Genomic DNA, 18,098 nt, shown 5'->3' on the forward strand with positions numbered 1-18,098 from the left:
AGATATCTGTAATCATCGCAGCACGGTGATGAATGAATCTTTCCATAATGGATCTGACACAAAGGCATTGATCTAGACACAAATGCAGAAAATGCAGTTCTTGGAATTTTCCCTGTGGAAGGAAAATACAGGTTAATCAGTGATATATCAGGGTTTGCAAATGTATGATACAACAAAGATTAAAATCTATGAAGAGTAGTCTTAAGGGGCACCTGGGTGGCTCAGTTGGTTGGGCATCTGACTCTTGATTTCAGCTCAGGTCTTGATCTCAGGGTTGTGAGTTCAGGACCCTCGTTAGGCTCCATGCTAAGTGTGGAGCCTACTTAAAAAAAAAAAAAAAAAAAAGAATAGAGGTAAAAGGTAAACTGGTAATAATGAGCAAAACTTGCTTATTGTATTAATAAGATTTATTGAGGAGAAATTTCACGGTCAGAACACGAACCAGCCTCCCAAAGGCACTAATACAATTATATTCTTGTAAATATTTAAGAACACTAGTCATAGCCATCATGAATATTCAGTAAGGACAATCTGCCACTGAGGAAACAAAGATGGGGTAGAGAACTCTGTAATCTGGTTTGCTGGTCTTCAGTTTTAGGATTAGATCAGTTTTTAAAATGGCATCTCCCTTTGTTCACATTTAAAAGAAGTCAGCAGCCAAATACTACTAAAAAAGAAAAACAAGAAAAAAAAAGGGAAAAAAAAGGAAAGAAAAACTTGGAATCCTCAGATATTCTCTCAGAGGGTGCATATAGGGTGCAACCTTGTTACACACAACCTGTCAAAACATAGCTCTCCCCAGAGGGTAATGGTAGCTTAGAACTCTGGAGATAAGAGGACAAAAGCTTTCCTGAGAAAAGCATAAACATAGAGATTACTTGTACTTGAATGGAATCACAATACAATGGAAGTGAGTTTTCTATTACCTTGGCCGTCTGTAAAAAGTACAATACCTTCTTTAAAAAAATTTTTTTTAAATTATATATTGTTTCTAAAGCTTTTGATTTTCTTCAAGCTTTCCTATGCTGTCTTTAAACTGCTTTCTCCTGTACATTTTCCTGTCCATTTCACTGAACAGCATTGTTAACCAAGCACTCCTGGAATGATAATACGAATTAATCTAGGCGTCAACAACATACAGTGTGGCTATGTGTCTGCTGTGTGTCAGAGGCAGAAACACTAAGGTTTTTTAAATAAAGTTTTCATTCTGCAAACATGTTAGATTTCCAGAAAATTGCAAAGGTACTACACAGAGTTCCCATACTCTTCACCCAGGTTCCCCTTTTGCTAACATTTCCCATCCCCATGATACATTTGTTTGATCTAAGAAACCAGCATGGGCACATTGCTACTAACTGAACTCCAGATTTTATGTGGATCTCACCAATTTTTCCATTAACATCCTCTGTCAGATTCAGGATCCAATCCAATTTCCCGCATCGCACTTAGTTGTTACTCGTCCTTAGTCTCCTCCAGTTGTCACAATTTCTCAGTCTTTGCTTGTTTTTCATGACCTTGACAGATTTTAGGACTGTTGGCCAGGTATTTTGTAGAAGGTCCTTCAGATTGGGTTTGTCTGATGGTTTTCTTATGATCAAACTGGGGTTATGGGGTTTTGGAATGAATCCAACAGAGGTGAAGTATTCTTCAGAACATCGGGATGAACATGACATTCACACATCACTGGAAATGTTAACTTTCATCACTTGGTTCATGTGGTATTTGCCAAGTTTCTCCATTATAAAGTTACCATTTTCCCTCTTCCCATACTCTCTAGTCTTTGTAAGCAAATCAGTAAGTTCAGCCCACACTCAAGGATGGTGGTGGTTTGCTTTTTTTTTTTTTTTTTTTTTTAACGTTTACTTATTTTTGAGACAGAGAGAGACAGAGCATGAACGGGGAGGGTCAGAGAGAGAGAGGGAGACACAGAATCTGAAACAGGCTCCAGGCTCTGAGCTGTCAGACAGAACCCGACACGGGGCTTGAACTCATGAACTGCGAGATCATGACCTGAGCCGAAGTCAGACGCTTAACCGACTGAGTCACCCAGGCGCCCTGGTGGTTTGCTTTTAAAATATTTTATATACAGGGTGCCTGGGTGGCTCAGTCAGTTGAGCATCTGACTTCAGCTCAGGTCACGATCTCATGGCTTGTGGGTTCGAGCCCTGCATCGGGCTCTGTGCTGACAGCTCAGAGCCTGGAGCCTGCTTCGGATTCTGTGTTTCCCTCTCTCTCTGTCCCTCCCCTGCTTGCGCTCTGTCTCTGTCTCTCAAAAATAAGTAAACATTAAAAAAATTTTTTTTAAATACCTTATATACAAAAATATGTATAATAAATCTCCTGCTTTCATTCGAATTCAATTCAATAAACTTTGGATACCACAAAGAGAAATCTTTTGGAGATTTACACAGCAATAATCATAACCCCTAGAAGCAGCTATGATATTACCATTGTATGGAAAGACACAAACCATAATCCTTGTAATGATGACAGATACTGAGAATGGTTATCTTTACCTCACCTGAGTTGTTGTTAAAATGACTGCTTATTTTTCTAAGCTCTTTTTAACGTCCACTGAAATCCTTGGATGAGTTTTCTTCTGAGACCGAACATACTACAATGCAAATTGTACACAAGCTAAAAATTCATCTTCATATAATTGTACTCTGGGGTCACACAATATTTAAATGCACGTTATCAAGAATGCTGTTTGTCTGCAGAATCATAAATGAGCAAATGAATTACTCTCTTTCAATGGGCATGTCTTTATAAATCTTCTCAAAGGCACCCAGCTCACAAAATAGCTTGCTTCCTTAGATGTAAGGGCATTCTGGTTTATCATTTTCATTAGAATCTCTGGTGTCATGCTACCTTTTTAAATGTTTTTTATTTACAATTCCTTTTTTTTTTTTTTAATTCTACTGGCTTTCCTTAACCTTTGAGTAATATTTTGGTTGGTATAATTTACATAGCAGGCAACAAGATGAAAATGTGTTCTTTTCGGTTTAAAGGGATTATGTGACCATCTTGCAAGTCTATAATTAAGGTCTTGAATTAGTTACATTTTCCTAATTTGATGATGTATATCTATCTTTTCCTGGTTAAATTGTGTCATCATAAAGATAGAGTTGCTGTAGTTAGAAATGCATATCGACAGGATAATATTTTCTCTTGAGGCTTTACTTATTTATTTTTTCCATATCAATACCTTAAGATAATATGCTAGATTCTGTGGGGGAAATAAGTCAAGGAACTTACTATCTAGCAGAAAAGCTCAAATGTATACAAAATTTATTATAATATAAGGTAGAAAATACTAAGTGACATAAGGGAGGTACAAATAAAATGTATCAAAAATAGAAAGCAATGAGGAGCCACAGACGTTTTTTTAGCAGGCAAGTGACAAGACCAGAAATGTCCTTTAGAAAAATTAATTCAGTAGCATTGTATCGGATGAATTTTAGTGGTAGAAGAGAAGGGAAGGAGGATACACAGGGGAGAGACTGGGGCAAAGAGATGAATAGGAAACCATTGATATTAAAGAGGTAATGTGAACTAAAGTATTGGGCATGGAAATAAAGAAAAGGTGTGAATCCAAGAAATACTACAAAGGCGAAACTAAGAGGTCATGGCTACTGGTTGAGTTGTGGGGAATGAGCGGTGAGAAAAATTCAAATAAAACTTTGATCCTTCAAGAAAGGATATGTGGTTCCAGTAGTCAGGAGCGTTTTCTATTTGTCTTTGTTTATATTTCTTTGCAACATTTTTTCACAACATATTTGGCATGCCCCGAGAGCTGGCCTACTACATTAGAGGATTTCCTCATCATTATGTCTCTCTTATGATTTACTCATTATAGCAACCTCTGTTCCTTTCTGGAATAAGTTGCGGTGTAAATAAATGAATATGCATTCATTATGCTTGATTATATAATTGTGCTTCCCTCTCAGCGAATGCCTCAAGGTAGTAATGTGACGGTTTCTGTTCATCACTAAAATCTGGGGCTTTTTTAAAAGGATCTTTTTGAGCTACGTTATGTTTGTTATATATTTTACAACATCTAACTTTCTTAGCAATAAGTAGGAGCCTTCTACAGAAAGGAGATTTCTCATTTTATGTGGGAATAAAGTAAACTTGATAACTAGCCTATTTTCCCTTAAAACATATTCCTTTAGAATCAAATGCTTCTCGTTTCGGTGTTAACACGATGTGAACTTTTCAATGATGGTTATAACCACACAAGCACCACTAATACTTACTGAATATGTATTACATTCAAGGTGTTGTTCCAAGTATCTTTTACCTATAATCCTCAGAATAACCCTTTGAAGTAGGTGCTATTAGAATCCTGTTTTACAGAGGAGACACAGAGAAGTGAAGTAACTTGCACCAGTTTACATGATGAGTAAATGTGGGAACCAGAATTTGAACTCCCAAGTCTGGTTCCAGAGCCCGTGTGCTTAGCAGCTCTGCCCTCAACCACTTCCTCCGAGTGTTCAAAGTCCAGTTCACTCAGCCTTACACTTAGTGGAGGTGTATCTCTCTGCCATAGACCTCAAATTTTTCTCAAGTTGGGTCTATTTTAATAGAGAAAAAAAAAAATCTGCAACACCCATTGGCATTCTCAGAAAGCTTCATCATCGAGAGTCTACAAAAACATAATTCCCTACACACCCAGACATTGGATTATAAATTTTAAAATATTCACTTCCTGTGGATAGCTGTAGGAAAGAAGAGTTCTTTATTTGTATTTAAGCTGAAAGTACTAAAAAGAGAAAGGGAGGATAAATGAAGTTGAGTTGACTTTCAGTCAATAAAGCATCTAAAGAGTTAGAAAGGTAAATCAGATGTGTGAGTGCCATGACCACAGTAGAGCAGGAATCTGGGGCATGAGTCCCTGGCGTCGGAACGAGGAACTGGAGAGCCAGGAGAGGAGGCATTGCGGACACATCGATCTTAGAAAAGATTTTTCAAGATGAAATGCTGACACCTCTCCTCATGGATGCCTATAAGAAAGATGAATCTTTTTTAATTCAAAAATATGAGAGGACTGAGTTATTTTTGAAGATACTAGAGTCTGGAAGTACATTTCGTCAGGAACTCATTCACCAAACACCTTCATGGAAAATATCTCCATAGATCACCTATACTGAAAAGATTACCTGGCATAGCTCAAAAATTCATCAGGCAAACGGGCGCTGAACCATGGGATCTTCATCCTATATGCTTTTTGCTTACTTTGTGCACTTTGCTGAGTTTGGACCAGGAAATCGAGGCTAAAACATATACACACACATATGCATTATCTACTGCCTCTTAGGCAATTTTAGGTAACCCAAGACAAGATGATTTTCCCAGAGGAACAGGATAAGATTAAAAATTTTAATCCCATTTTCCATTTTGATTTAAAATATCCTTTCAAGGGCACCTGGGTGGCTCAGTTGGTTAAGCATCTGACTCTTGATCTTGGCTCAGGTCATGATCTCACAGTTCCTGAGTTTGAGCCCCCAGCGTTGGGCTCTGTGCTGACAGCACGGGAGTCTTTTTCTCTCCCTCTTTCTCTGCCTCTCTCTCTCTCCCTCTCACTCTCTCTCTCAAATTAACATTTAAAAAATTAAAAAATAAAATATCCTTTCTTATTAAGTTGGGATGTCTGACACTTTATCCTTTTGGGTTCCTAAAAGCTAAACAAATTTAAACACAAATTATATTTTATTGAAAACAATCACACACACACACACACACACACACACACATAGTTGAGCAGAAATGAATCTCCCTTGTTTTATTTTAATTTTGTTTAAGTTGACTTTTTTTTTTTTTTTTTTTTGAGAAAGACCAAATGGGGGAGGAGCAGGGAGAAAGGGAGACAGAATCCCAAGCAGGCTCTGTGGATGCCCCTCCGTGCATTTCAAATCTTAAACAGGATAGGTTAAAAAAAAAAAAAAAACTCGAAGTACTGCTTTTGCTATTTCTTATCCAGAATCAGTCCTACCTAGAAACAACTAACATTTAGGAGTTTTGTGCAAAGGCCATATTATTTTGAAAGTAGGAGATTCTCCATGTAAAGCTGCTGAAGGATTTTACCCCAAGATAAATGTTCTCTAAGCCCTCAAATCTGCTATTTTCTGCAATTCTCAAAGGTGGATATGGAGGACTGGCAGGAAGGAGTCAGGTATGTTTTGGAAATTGCTTCAAAAGTGGTGGAATCAAAGAGAATTAAGTTAAATAACAAATGAAGTGCCTCTCAGAATCTTGCCTTACAACAGTTAGTGGATCTCAAAGACTGGTCCCTACATCGCTAAGAACTTGTTAAAAATTAAAATGCTCAGCTTGCCCCAGGTCTTCCGAATCAGAAAATCTAGGAGTGGAGCCAATGATTTTCCCTTGATCAGCCTGTTCACGTGACTCTGTTTAGTGCTAAAGTTCTGGAACCACCTGACTGGAATCACCTAGCCTGAAAACATCTGGGATGCTTGTTTAAAACTGCAGACTAAAGAGGCCGACCCATTCCAAACTCTAAGGGTGAAACTCAGGAATGCATGAGTTTCATAAGTGTTCCAGCTGATTCTTATCACACTAATATCTGTGGATCATTGAACCAGTAGATAAATCAACTGACCCATTCGTGATGGAAAGGAAGCTGTCTCAGCTGTGTTTGAAGGCCATGTTCCTCAGCGGGAGGAGCGTTGGCGGTAGAGTCCTACCGACTTGGGTTTGAATTCCAGGTATGTCATACTGTTTATGTGATATTCAACCAGCTATGCAAACTTTGTCAGCCTCAGTTTCCTAATCTACAAAATTGGCACAATAATACCTAGCTTATCCATCTGGAGAGGATTAGACAAAATGGGGTATATTTTCTGTATAGTGTCGTCTACATTTTGATAGACATTAATCTCTTTTCTATACTTTTGTCCTCTAAAGATGTCCTGGCCCATTCTTGTCATGGTGCCCAGCAATCACTCAGGAACACTTGCTGAATAAAGACAGGAAGCAATGCAAAAAGTTTGGATTAGGACCCTAGTTCCACTGCTTATTAGCTCTGAGGCCATGAGCGAGTTACTTGACCTCTATGTGCTTCAGTTTCAGTATCTTTAAAATGCAAATAAAAATGGTACTTACCTCCTAGGCTTAAAGTGAGGATTAGTTGAGTTCATACATATAAAGCACTTGAAGACAGTGTCTGGGACGCTATCATCCTCAAATGTTCTTGAAAGAAAAATTCCTCAGAAATACCCTTCGAAACATCAGAACGGTTTACCCCTCAAAGAAATAATGTGATGTATTTATTGACTTTTCCACAAACATTTGCATATCATGTCCAGGCTTCGTGTGAAGTCCTGAGGATGTAGAGCTCCTGTTCTCCTGGAGATACAGTCTAGAGGGAGAGGCAGACCATAATCACATCATCAGGCAGATGAGTATGTAAATGACCAAAATGAGAAACAGGTGTGCAGGAAAGGACAGCTTGTGTGGCTGGAGCTCAGAGCACCCAGGGGAGGAAGACGGAACAAGGTATGCGATGAGGTGGGAGAGAAGGGGAGGCCAGACCAAGCAGAGCCAGCACATGTTTGGGCGTACTTCCAGGAGCAGTGGAAAGCCTTTGAAGAGTTTAAGAAGAGTTTAAGCTCTTCACACAGGGCCTCTTCCAAGCTTGTCTCCGTGTTGCCACCAGGGCCTACACCCATGTCAGGGTGTAGGGAGGACCCATGAGGAGATTCTCACGATAGCTGAGAGATAATGGTAGCTGATAGAGGGTGGGTGGTGGAAATGGAGCTACTTAGAATTCAAGAGCTGTGAAGGAGAGGCAATGGCGGAGATTCAGGGCTGAACCGGAAACAGGGGCAGGGAGGTTGGAGGAGTCCGGGGACTGCTCTGATTCTGACTGGATTGGAGGGAGAAGGCAGAGTGTGGCACGGGGCATGTTTAGGCTGTCACGGAGAGATGTCCTGACAGAGGTACTGACTGAGCAGTTGAACATACTGCTCTGGGGCTCAGTGTAGACGTGTGGGCCGGAGAAACCAATCGGGGAGCCCTAGGCGCATGGGCAGAAGCTGTGGCCTTGGGAATGAATAGGCTTGCCTGGGAGAGAGTACGGGGCCTCGCTTCCAGATAAACAGGGAGAGAAAGACAAACCTGCAGAAGAGGCTCACATGGCAGGATTTTTAGTAGAAATATTAGTTTGTGTCTTCTCTCTTGTTTTTCCCTTTCTTCCCTTTTGAGGCTGATAGCTTGGTCTCATTAATCCTGGCTTCAGGGAAGTTGGCAGGGCCTAAAGTAAAAGGGTCTTGAAATTAAAGCCTCTTGCAGCTCTTGGCAAATGTCCAGAAGGCAAAGAGAAGGGAAGGGACAAAGAGAATGAGGCCTGAAGGGTCTTGAATTGTAGAGACCCCCCGCCCCCCCCCCCCCACCACACACACACAGCTTAAGCTCCCAACCTTAGCAAAGATCCTGGGGCCTCTCTGAGACCTCAGATCGAACAGAACCACTGGGCCTGAAGGCCCCAGGGGATGTGGGCCAGCATATTCTAGAGATATGCCTATCCATGGCCAAGGAGCAAAGGGTGCTTTTCAGTGTCTGGGGGCACAGTGGTTTCCAGACCTCCACCCAGCTCTAGGATGGGAAGCTCCAAAAATGACTGAGGTTAAAGTTCACACCAGGCTGGTGGGAGAGTAGGAAAAAGTCTGAACTTTTGTTTAAAAAAATAGAGTACAATGTGATATTTCTTGACAGTTCCATGATACATGATACTGAAATTTCAGACCCGGAAAAATGTGACTTCACCTTTAATGGAAGCGAATTCAATATTTTCAAAAACTACTTCTTGGATTACCTCATTTTTAAATTCAGATACCAGGATTTCCATGTTTTAAAATTTCCCTTGACCAATTGATCATCTTTAAAAATTTAAGTATTTTTTTGTTTACTTTTGAGAGGGAGGGAGTGAGAGAGAGCACGTGCCTGCGCAACTGAAAGAAAGCAAGTGGGGGAGGGGCAGAGAATGAGCCGGAGACCGAGGATCTGAAGAGGCTCTGTGCTGACAGTGGAGACCCTGATGCAGGGCTTGAACTCAGGAACTGTGAGATCACAACCTCAGCTAAAATCAAGAGTCAGACATTTAACCAACTGAGCCACCCAGGTGCCCCTGATCATCTTTAATAATTTTTTTAAATTTTAATTTATTTAGTTTTGAGACAGAGACAGCATGAGCAGGGGAGGGGCACAGAGAGTGGGGGAACACAGAATCTGAAGCAGGCTCCAGGCTCCGAGCTGTCAGCACAGAGCCTGACGTGGGGCTTGAACTCCTGGACTGTGAGATCATGATGTGAGCCGAAGTCGGATGCTTAACCGACTGAACCACCCAGGCGCCCCTAATAATTTTTAAATAGAAGTAAAACCATCAGGGGTGCCTGGGTGGCTCAGTGGGTTAAGTGTCCGACTTCGGCTCTGGTCATGATCTCGTGGTTCACGAGTTTGAGCCCCACGTCGGGCTCTGTGCTGACAGCTCGGAGCCTGGAGCCTGCTTCCGATTCTGTGTCTCCCTCTCTCTGACCCTCCCCCCATTCATGTTCTATCTCTCTCTGTCTCAAAAATAAATAAACGTTAAAAAAAAATTTAAAAAAGTAAAACCATCAATTCCTTTTTGGTATAAATATATTAAAACTTAATGTTTGATATATCTACTTTTCAATTCTTCAATATTTTTCCAGCTACTTTAATGTTCAGGGAACAAATTAGCTATTAGGAAACAAATAAAAACATGTATATAGAGACATACATTTTTTTTCTTTTGCCTCAGGCTCCAATCTGAATCAGCACAGCATTGGTCTTCATCTAAAATTTTGATACTTTGTTCAATGGGGATTTTTTGCATTGAATTTTTAGACCTATTCATTAAATATTTATCTTGTTTACTGAGTTATTTAGCACCCTCCTTAAATTTTGTGCCTCAGTGAGTGGGTCCAAATGCTTCCTTCTCCTCCCCCTACTTCAGGGGCTATTTCTTGAACACCTAACTATGAGTTAAGAGCCATTCCTGGTTCATGGAGAAGAAGCCAAACATAAGAGGAAATCCAAGAGAGGGTAGTGCCCTCAAAGGAAGTATTTCCAAAAGGGAGAGCATCACAAAGAGTGTCAAATGGTGCTGAGAAGTCAAATGAGACTAAGACTGAAATGGACATTTGCTGGAGCGCCTGCATGGCTCAGTTGGTTGAGTGACCGACTCTTGATTTTTGGCTCAGGTCGTGATCTCAGGGTCCTGAGATGGAGCCTTGCATCAGGCTGGGAAATGGGTGTGAAGCCTGCTTAAGATTCTCTTTCTCCCTCTCTCCTGCTCACATGCACTCCACTCTCTCTCTCTCTCTCTCTCTCTCTCTCTCTCTCTCTCTCTGTAAAATAAAGAAGTGGGCATTTGTTGAATGATATTTGTCATTCATCGGCTGCTTAGTGTGAAAATCCTCAGTGGGCTGATGGAGGTGGAATGAGGCTGAAATGGACAGAGGAGAGAGTAGCAAGCAGGGAAATTGAAACTCCCCTCCCAAGAAGTTGACTCTGAAGAAGGAGAGAGCAGTGGTTAGAGAATAGAGTCAAGGGGTGGGGTGGTTGTTGCATTTTTATATGATCCAGTTTCGAGAGAGAAGCCTAATGTACAAGAGGGGAAACTAGGGTCCGCGGCAGTGTGAGGTCCCAATGAAGTGTAACAGATAGGCTCCTCACCAGAGATGAGAGGGTTGGCATTAAACAGGAGGTAAAGTATGTCCTGCATTGCAGTCTGAAGGAAGAAGAGGGTGAGCCCAGATGTTTTTATATTTGACAACAGGGAATAGAAGGAGATCCTTCTGAAGTCTTCAGTTTTCTCCACTGAGCAGGAGACAAAGCCGGAAGAGAAGCAGGCAGCAGTGGGACGCTGGATGATTGCAGGAAGGTGAAAGTGTTTGAGAGCTGTAGTTAGGGACCTATGGTTGGTAGGTCGCACTCATTAAGGCTCCTTTACATCTGGGTGAATAAACAGGGGTACCTCCACTCTATGGGATTCTATGCAGTTCACAGGGAAAAACTCGAGAGAAAGTTGGTATATCTCTAGGATACACCATCAAGTGAAAAAAAAAACAAGATACAGAACATCGAGCATAATACATTTTGTGTAAGAAAGGAAAGTAAGAATGTATAGGTGTATTAGCTTTGTATTTACATAAAGGAACTTGGGAAGAATGTATAAACAACCAATGAAAAATTGTACTGGAGAAAGCAGGAGATAAGACACAAGGTGAATGGGGACAGAGGTGGGAAAGTGATTCTCAATGTGTATCTTTTATCTTTTTGATTTTGAGTCATGTGAATATATTGTCTATTAAAAACAAAAATTTGAAATTTGAAAGGTGAAGTTTCTACACAAATAGGTATGCACAAAGAACTCAATCTTGTTTCCAAACCAAGTCTAAGCTGTCAGGCACCCTGATGATATTTTTAAATGACTGCCTCATCAATAAGATTATTTTATTTCTACATCTTTCTGGAAGGATGTTATTAGGAACATCAGCATCCTAAGAATAGAGCATTGTTATTACTTTCAGTCTCGAAGCTAGTGTGTTCTTTGTCTCCATGCCAGGAGTAGAAGGTCTCCCAAAGGTTTGCCTTTGTTCTTTCTCTCCTGTCCCTCACAGACAGCAATCTCCTTCATTCCCCTAGCTTCTTAGACTGGTCTCTATAATCTACATCTCCCACCTAATCTCTCTTCCAAATTCTAGATCTGAAATCCCAATAGTCAGATCAACATGGTGTTATCACTCAGGATTTCAGCAGGAAACAGATGTTATGTCAAAATTGGGATAATTCCATGGGCTCCTGGCTTGCTCAGTTGGTTAAACATCCAACTTCGGCTCAGGTCATGATCTCAGTTTGTGGGTTCAAGCCCCATGCTGGAATCTGTGCTGACAGAGCCTGGAGCCTGCTTTGGATTCTATGTCTCCCTCTCTCTCTGCCCCTTCCTCACTCATTGTCTCTTGCTCGCTCACTCTCTCTCTCAGAAATAAACACTAAAAAAAATTTTTTTTAAGTTGGGACAATTCCAGAAGGGTTTATTTACAAAGAGACTATTTACAAAGGTTTGGGGATAGGGGAACCACAAGGGGCTAAAGGGACCTGGGCTTTCACCAGCCCTAAATCCAAAGGGATAAGGATGAGGAGAGGTTACCAGAACCTAGAAGCAGAGAGAATTGCAGAGAGCAGGCTCCCTTGAGAGAACAGTGCCATTCTACCAAGGGACTCTGGCAGCCTAAGGTGGCCTCGTTGGAAAGAAACCAGGGAAATAAATACCCAGACTTGACTGTCTTGCCTCCTTCTGCTTGGCTGTGCATTGGCCAAACTCAAACAGAAGCAAGAGGGCATAGGAGGCTATATATGTAATCTCTCAGATGAGTCCTCCTAGAGTCTAGGTCAGAGTGGGGGAGGATGGGAAGCAGGGTAAACCAAATACATGTGACAAGCACCACTCCATTGGTGTCCTACTGGGACTTCGATCTCAGCATTTCCCAAACCAACCACATCCTCTTTCCTTCATTAACCTGACCTTTCTCCTGGGTTCCTTAGTTACTTGGCTAATGATGCCTCTATGCTTTGTCCTCCCGGACTCCTCTCCTGCCCTGCATGTGCACACACAAGAGCCTGTCTCTTCTGCTGGATAGCACACCTCTGGAGGCAGGGGCTTTGAGCCTGGACTTGGCAAATGTCTCCTGAGTAATAACATATATTGGGCACTTGACATATCGGGCACAGCATGGACCACTTCATTTGGATTGTCTCTTTTAATCTCTCAACACTTCCATGAAGTAGGTCCTGCTGTTACCCTCATTTTATAGATTAATAAACTGAGGGTGAGAGAAGTCACCCAAGACCTTCTTTTTTAATCTAAGTAGAATTAACATACAATGTGATATTTCATGCATACAACACTGATTCAGTAATTCTCTACTCCGTGCTTACCACGGTAAGTGTAGTCACCAAGCACAATGTAATTAAGTGTAGTCACCGCACAATGTTATTACAATATTATCGGCTATATTCTCTGTACTGTACTTTTCATCTATGACTTATTTATTTTTATAACTTATTTATTTCATCGCCTATTTTGCCCATTGCCCCACCCACCTCCCCTCTGGCACCTGGCAGTTTGTTCTCTGCATTTAAGAGTCTCTTTTCTGGGTTCATTTGCTTTGTTTTTTAGATTCCACACAGAAGTGAGATCCTATGGTATTTGTTTTTCTGTCTGACTTATTTCACTTAGTGCAGTACCCTCTAGGTACATCTGTATTGTTGCAAATGGCAAGATCTTTTTTATGGCTAAGTAATATTCCATTGTATATACAGACCACTTCTTTGTCCATTCGTCTGTTCGACACAGGTTCTAGACCAACATCATGTTCCTAAAAGAGAACATCTGACATGGAAGCCTGCCTTCAAGCACTGTGACCCTCCCTCTGCCTCCCCCATTCCAGGCCGAAGGGACCACCCACAATGATAGCACAGTGCTCTGCTGTTGATTTAAAGAAAAAAAAAAAAAAAGTCAAATGTTGGTCAAACGGTATAATTCAGAGAAAGCAAGGGTTGGAGCTAGGGCTTGAACTTGCTGCTGCATTGTTACAGACAGAGGGGGGGAAAAAGGAGGGTATGTGGGGCAAGGAGGCCAGGGAACAGCTGGGAGCACCTAGAGTTTGTTTGTGGCCTTGTGTAGAAAAGACCTGGTCCAGATGACAGAATACAGATTTGGAACGGTTAGGATAAGATTGAGGTGGATGGAGGAAACCTAGATGATGGAGGGCTTTGGAATCCATGGGCCTGCTGGGCCTCCCTGTGGAAGCCAGGGAAAGGGGAATTTCAGGAAGAGTCGTGAGCCGCTTAGAGAGCAGGTAGGACAGACCGGAAGTGGGGGATGATGTGCTCCTGGGGGAACCAGCTGGAGAGCAGTTGTCATGGTCCGCCAATGAATCCGTGTACCAGAGTGAGGCAATGGAGATGAGAAATGAGTGATGGATATGAGAACTATCTAGAAGCAGAAATGGTCCACGGTACTTGCCTGCTAATTGCTGAGCAGATGGAAGGGGATTGGCCTTCAGTTATAATGACTTCAGTCTCTGGCCTTTGCCGGGGGGTGGGTCTTGCCATTGACAGAGCAGCTGGAGCCCGGTGGCAGAGAAGGGAGAAAATCTCCATTCCAGACATCCTGACTTTGATGTGAGGGCCTGCCTGACCTGTTAGTCACCCTCAGTTTGGCCAATGTAGAGATCCAGCCTTAGCCAGAATTGTGGGGCATCTATCAATCTTTTATTTTTATTGTGACGACTTTCCAGATCTTCCCCCTTATTAAGAAACTTTTGTTTCTCAACTTTGGGTTTTGCTCTCTATTAATTCTCAGTGCACATCTAGCCCCTGAACACATCCAGCCCTGCTGTGATGTGTGTGCTGGGGCGGGAAGCAGGGTATAGTTTCGGGTATCATAACACACCAGGGTACTGAAGCCCTGTGATTCAGGACCAGCATACTGTGGCTCTAATTGATAATATTTTCTGCTTCACAGTAGCTGAGCTGAATTGCACCGACTTAGAGGAGTAAATGAAACAAGTGTTTTATGGAACAACAGGCAGACCATTTAAATCTATAACTACTATGCTTATGTTTCCTGCTTCCTAGTCTACAATGGAATATAAGTGGTGTCTATGAGCCACACAGTCATTTCCTTTTATGTTTGCAAATAACACCACAGACGATATTATATCCTTGCTCTAGCTCCTAGGAGACTTAAAAGGCTGAGTTGGCAAAACAGGAAAGCTTAATCATTTATAAGGATGTAAACAACCAGATTTCTCCCACTACCACCAGTCCCAAAATGCTAGAATTCATAGACACCAGAAATACTGATTTTTTTTTTTTTTTTTTCTGGTCACAGAGACGGGGATTGAAAGATTACAGTTTTGTTTTGTTTTTTACTAGAAAGAATAGATACTTCTCTGAATTGCCTATAACATTGTGCCTCCCCTAAGATATGTAAATGAGCCCAAAATTTAATCCTTTAAAATTAGAATTAAGTACGGAAAGGGCTCCTAGAGTTTGACTGTGAGCACAATGCAAAGTATTTATTGTTTATTTTAACCTTAAACTAAGAACCAAGACTAAATGTAAGGCAGGTATCTGCAGACACGTTGTTGAGAACAGAACAGCATAAATAAAGGGCTTAAAAAAATGGCAAGAAAAGTTTTCACTAATGGGTCATAAAAACAGGGAAAGGGGAAAGAGCTGCGGATCTGCCTGACAAATTTATACTACAAATCGGCCTTTATTCTTCTAAAACATGGTCCACTAACACATTTATAAGTTACCTTGCCTTGAGACACTCTGGTGATTTGCTTCGTTGTGTTTTTATGCCGCAAAACTGCTCAGATGAGACGTGTTCGTTGTCCTGGTGTAACGGTACTAGTATCTTTCACTTTCGAAAGATTTCAGGTTTGGGCAAGATCCCTAACTGTTGTGGGGCAATGTGCGATACCCAGAGCTCTTTATCCATTTTAATTCATTAAAAAATTATTTGTTTAATATACTTTTTACCTCCTATGTGCCAGGATTCACTGTCTGAGCTATAAAAATGAAGATAGCGTCCCTGCGGGCAAGGAGCTTGCATAACACCATGTGAAAAGCGCCCCTGTAATGATAGTGAACGTTCTATACACACATTTTTTAGTTCTTTCCTGAGTAATAATGATACATCTGTCAACCGAACGTGTTGTTACTGGGTTAGCCAGAACAACATAATGGTGACCATGGGCACCTTGTGCTCTTGTGTTCAAAGTGAACGGTTCTGGTGTTTTTACTCCTATGCGGAGTAATTTCTCTCTAGCAGGGGTTTTGAGACGTGGGATTTTTCCGGTTGTTTGGGGGAAGGGAACTCCTGCCCTCCCCAGGCCGGTGAGTTGTCAGAGTGTCTGGATTCAAATTCTGGCTGCATAAAAGTCATGGCTGAGTGGTCTTGGGCTCTTCATTTATTCCCCTTTATTTCTCAGTGTCTTTATCTATAAAAATGAAGGTAATTAGTGCCTACTTCATAGGATTGTTGTCAAGATTAAAAGAGCTAATGCATGAAAGGACTGAGTAAACCTTCCTTATGTCTTAGCTATTATTTCAACATCCCTCCTAACCCCCATCACACTCCCCTCCCCCCCCCCCCCCCCCCCCCCCACCACACACAGAGATACAGCTTTGCATTCTTCACTTGCGGTGGGGAGGAAAATGTTAATGCTGCCTTAGGGCTGCCTGGGTGGCTCAGTCGGTTAAGCATCCCACTTAGGCTCAGGTCATGATCTCATGGCTTGTGGGTTCGAGCCCCGCATCGGGCTCTGTGCTGACAGCTCAGAGCCTGGAGCCTGCTTCAGATTCTGTGTCTTCCTCTCTCTCTGCCCCTCCCCTGCTCACACTCTGTCTGTCCCAAAAATAAACATAAAAAAAAAAAAAATTAAAGCAGTGATTCTTTTTTTTTTTTTTTTTTTTTTTTTAAAGGTTAAAAGCTTTCCTCCCATGGTGTGAACAGAGCAATGGTACTTTATCTGTTTAGGCTGGGGATGAAGACTCCCCTGAAGCAGAAAGGAGAAGGTGTTAGATGTTACTTAGCGTTTTGCTCAGATTTATGAAAACAAAATGAAGGGGCTAGTATCAAAGATGCTACATTCGATCCAGTAAGAGCTGGCTTGAAATTTTTACTTCAAAGATCACAAAGAAGCCGAGTTTTTCCTAAATCGAACAGTTACCTACTAGGGGCAAGTTTTTAATGCTGACACATGCGCTTTGCTTTTAAAAGCAGATTCACTTCAGAATGTTTGCATACTCTCCTCTACTTCTGCTACTTCCGATATTTTCTCCACAAGTCCCAGAATCGTAGCACCGACAACTATCCAGAAATCACTTCTGTATGAAGTTGGCTGTTTGCCTTCCACCTTTATTTCTTAAAACATTTTTTTTTTCCTAACCTGCTGAAATGAAACTGTGTACCTCGAAAGATAAGCTGATGCCAGGCCTGTGGCAGGAAATTAAGAGGAGTCGGGGACATCTTGCTGTGCTGGAAAGCAAGGAAGCTGTCAAGAACTAATGGGTCAGGTCAGAGAGACACAGGGGCCACCAAGGGCAAGATACTGGTAAAGGAATGAAAAAGAAAGCAAAAAGAGAGATGGAGAAAATATAGCAAAATCTCAGTAATTGTTTAATCTGGGTGACACATGTGTGGGGTTCACTTTATTTTTTGGTTTTGTTGGAATTTCTTCATTATAGAATAAATGCATAATTTAGACTTTTTTTTTTTTTTTTTTTTTTTTTTTTTTTTTTTTTTTAGTAGGCTTCACCCACAACTCAGAGCCCAACGTGGGGCTTGAACATAATACCCTGAGATCAAGACCTGAACTAAAGTCAAGAGTCAGAAACTGGGGGCACCTGGGGGGCTCAGTTGGTTGAGCGACCAACTCTTGATCTTGATTCAGGTCATAATTTCGGGGTTTGTGAGGTCGAGCCCTGCATTGAGCCCCAAGTTGGGCTCTGCACTGGCAGCACAGAGCCTGCTTGGAGTTTTTTCTCCTTCTCTCTCTGCCCCTACCCTATTTGTGCTCTCTTTTCTCCCTTTCAAAATAAGTAAATAAACCTAAAAAATTAAAGTCAGACACTTAACCAACTGAGCCACCCAGGTGCCCCCAGACCTTCTTTAATGCAAAGTGAGTGACCCCTATATATCCTCTATAAAATTAGACAATACAAATGAGTCAAATAAAAATTCTGATAATTTTATCAGATAAAATTATCACTGATAATTTTATCACTCAGGGATAATTACTGAACTACTATTAATAACATGTTGTAATGCTTTTTTTTGACATTCTGCACTGCATATGCAAATCTTTAATTTCTTCTCCTTCAACTTCTGTCTTCCATGGCCTAAAAGCACCACTTTGATTACATCATCATCCTATTTTCTGATCCACGAGGGCTTTCCACGCTTGTTGAGTATAACTTGGGCCACTTGACATTTAAGGTTTTCCAACATTCTTTCCAGAATTCCTTCTCCTACC

At 41.4% G+C, this 18,098-nt stretch overlaps 1 long non-coding RNA gene across 2 annotated transcripts; it reads right to left on the bottom strand.

The window, feature by feature from the left end:
* Positions 1–4,788: 4,788 nt before the first annotated feature.
* Positions 4,789–15,667, bottom strand: LOC122241428. Of its 2 annotated transcripts, none has more exons than XR_006221567.1 (4): positions 15,375–15,667; positions 8,140–8,275; positions 7,126–7,381; positions 4,789–5,006 (listed from the first exon to the last, which is right to left on the bottom strand). It is a non-coding gene; the product is annotated as an uncharacterized LOC122241428 (long non-coding RNA). The 2 variants fall into 2 exon arrangements; XR_006221566.1 differs by having other exon boundaries at positions 8,140–8,315.
* Between the last annotated feature and the right edge of the window lie 2,431 nt (positions 15,668–18,098).

Source organism: Panthera tigris, chromosome C1, assembly GCF_018350195.1.
Source record: "Panthera tigris isolate Pti1 chromosome C1, P.tigris_Pti1_mat1.1, whole genome shotgun sequence".
In the NCBI taxonomy this organism is placed as follows: domain Eukaryota; kingdom Metazoa; phylum Chordata; class Mammalia; order Carnivora; family Felidae; genus Panthera; species Panthera tigris.